Here is a 3766-nt window from a genome sequence, read left to right as displayed (position 1 = left end):
AAAAAAGAATTAATTAATAATTTAAATTAATTTAAATAAGAAAACAAAAAAAAAACAAAAAAAAGATAAAAAATAGAAAAAAAGAATGATTGTAGTAAAATTAGGGTGCCGTTGAAAAGTGGTATCCAAAGTGTCGGCAACATAGAATTACCACATGTGACATAACACATATTTAAACCAAATTTTTTGAAACACACCCCTCAATTTTCACAATCTTTTAAAATCCGCCCCAAACTTTTCCACAAATAACCCGGTTATTACATCCAATCTCAACCATAAATCAATTGTTAAATTAAGAAATTAATAATTTTTGTGATTTTAACTTAACATATTAATTAAGGACATTTTAGGGATTTTATATTATCCTCTTTCATCTCTCTTCTCTCCGACGAATCTTACTCTAATGAACCTTATTCTGATGAACATTATTTCGATTAACCTTATGTGAATACATGATACATATTATGATACCTAAAAAGATATCGTGAAAAAAAATACATGCAAATGATATTCACTATGATACCTAGGGGTGTGTGTGTGTATATATATATATTATAAATATCTTAATTGATTGAGTTGCATTGGTTGTACAAATGTGATGAGTTGCATTTGAAACGTCTTATATATATATATATATATATGAGATGCAGAGTGTGATACCCTTTGTAAATCAACGAAAATAACGAAAATGCACATTATGATACACTTCATAAAACAACGAAAATACATTGTGATACACGTGAAATATAGTGAACATTATCACTATGATACACTTTGATTCACAACATCTATAAAATACGATATGCATTAGGTAATCGACATACTAGGACTAGGTAACATTTTAATTATATATTTCCTTCCAAAAAAATTAATTAAATATTTTGATTAGTTGTCAAAAATAAAAGTACTATAATACCCTTTTAGCTTATTTAAAAAATATATCCTTAAATATCTCAAACAAGTGGTTCACATTGGATCTTACGGTTATTACAAACAATACAGTTCCCATTTGTTTAGGTCTATATATATATATATATATATATATATATGGTATATATATAGGAGAAATATCGTGTCAGAAGGAAAGTTAAGATGAGAAGCATAAGAAGAGATTTGGATCCTTGATCACCTTTAATCTCAAACTCACCCATGAATCGCATTTGATACAAGGAATGATCTGGTGCATCTCGGTGGATCTTATCCTAATATACATCCAAGGGTGGAGATCCCTTCCTATGCTTCTCACCTGAACCCAACCCCATACCGACGAAGGATCGTGTGAGAATGAGATTTAAGGAGAGAAGCGTTAAAAGAGATATGGACCTTTGATCACCTGTAATCTCAAACCCACCCATTAACCGTGCTTGATACAATGATTGATTTGGTGCATCTTGGTGAATCTCATCCTAATGTGCATCCAATGATAAAGATCCATTCTTACCTTAACTCTCCTTCCGAAATACAACCCTATATATACCTAACTAATAATATGTTCATGAAGCATGAACATAATTGTTACAACTTATCTATCTTGTAATACATTTAACCATTCAAATCTCAATATGTGCACATTTCCTCACAACAACGAAAAGATATGCTAAGAGACTTTTATATCCATATATAATTAAGAGCTTAAATAGAACTTATTTAACTTTCTTATTTTAAAAACATTTTTTATGCTATTATTGTTATTGAGGTAATGGTTAACGATTTTTGAATTTTCTATATACAAGGAGAATGCATTGGATTCACATGGAGTATATTTAAATTAATTTTCTTTTAACAATTCACATATGAACTTTTATTTAGTTTTTTTTTACATTCTTACGATATCACTCTTTTTATTTAAATCTTATGCTATATATATATATATATATATATACTGGGTCTAATCAAATGAGAACTGATTAGTTTGTGTTAACTATGAGGTCCAATCTCAACCACAAATCAACGGATAAATTATGAAATTAATAATTATGGTAATTTGAGTTAAAATTATAATTAGAAGGCTTTTTAGGTATTTTTAAAAAACTTCTCTCTCCTCTCTCCTCTCTCATCTCTCCTCTCTCTCCTCTCCGATTTCACCGGAGGCCGGAGATCGGAGGTCGGAGAGATGAGTTTTTTAAAAATACCTAAAAAGCATTCTAATTATAATTTTAACTCAAACTACCATAATTATTAATTTCTTAATTTATCTGTTGATTTGTTGTTGAGATTGGATCTCACAGTTAGCACAAACTAATCAGTTATCCCTTGAATGTGCCCCTATATATAGAGAGGAACGTTCAAATAAAAACCTGCCCCATTTGTGTAAACCGTGTAAACCAATCTCATCCATCCATTTTCTTGATCAATGACCAATATTAGTTTACTTTATTTTAGGAAATTAAAAAAATATATATATATATATTAAAAATTTATTTTATTTCAACAGTAAGGACAAAAATGGTAAACAAAATTTAACATTTGGTAACATCTTTCTAGATATTAATGACACCATTTTCAATTTTTAAAGCAATATATTATTTTTAACTTTAAATCACATCCATCAATAAAACATATAATAAAAAAATGAATATAGCACACCATATTCAATTATATGAAGTGAATCGTTTTAAATTTTGAATTACATTATATGAACGAAATTGGTTTCACCATGAAAATGTTTTGGTTCACATAATTTATTCGCAACAAGACCCGGTTTCACGTTCATGAAACCTGTTTCATTTTCCTTTTCATAATTTATTTTCAAAATGCACCGGTTTCATTTTCATTTTCATCAACAAAATGGATCAACTACACCATCAATGCAACGGTTTYACCATAAAAATGTTTTGGTTCACCTAATTTATTTGCAACATGAACCGGTTTCACGTTCATAAAACCTGTTTCATTTTCCTTTTCATATTTTTTTTCAAAATGCACCGGTTTCATTTTTGCTTCTCATAAAAAAAGGATTAACTACACCATCAATGCAACGGGTTCACCAAAAAAAATGTTTCGGTTTACCTAATTTCTTTGCAACATGAACCGGTTTCACGTTCATGAAACCTGTTTCATTTTGTGGATTTTTTTTTGTTCATCTACGTTTTGATGATTTTATTCTATAATTCAATTGTTTCATCAAGACACGTTTCCTGATTATAACTCACGACAATATATGAAATCCAAAATTTTAATATAATTAAATATTTAAATGTTACCATTTATATAATTTCTTTTATTACGTTTTCTTAATTAAGATTTATTAATAACTTTCATATTTAATAAAAAATATTGTAAATGACCGAAATACCCTTATTGATTAAATTTAATTAGAAAAAAAAGGAATTTTCCAATTGGTCGACATTACACGGTTTCTTAGAAATGCACGGTTTTCATTTGAACGTGCCCCTATATATATATATATATATATATATATACACACACACAAACAAACAGAGAGAGGTTTATTTTAAAAATTCATGAGCATTCTGATAACCATTCATCTAGACGGTATGCACATTTCTGGACGGCATGCACGTGTGTGTGTGTGTGTGTGTGTATATATATATACTATCTTATAAAAAGATTGGCTAAAACTTTTAAAAACTCTTAAAACTCTTAAAAACTCTTAATCTCGTTCATTCCTAAACGATTTTATCCCTATCCGATTTCAATTCATATCTGAATTCGTGTAACTAACTGCAGATAAACACAATCAAATACAGAATAAACATCTCATTTTAAATATAAAAAAATCTAAAATATAATTAGTATAATCATT

This window comes from Cynara cardunculus, unplaced genomic scaffold (genome assembly GCF_001531365.2).
Source record: "Cynara cardunculus var. scolymus isolate 2C unplaced genomic scaffold, CcrdV1 Un_Scaffold_1876, whole genome shotgun sequence".
NCBI classification, from domain to species: domain Eukaryota; kingdom Viridiplantae; phylum Streptophyta; class Magnoliopsida; order Asterales; family Asteraceae; genus Cynara; species Cynara cardunculus.
Note: the sequence above shows the minus strand (reverse complement) of the source record.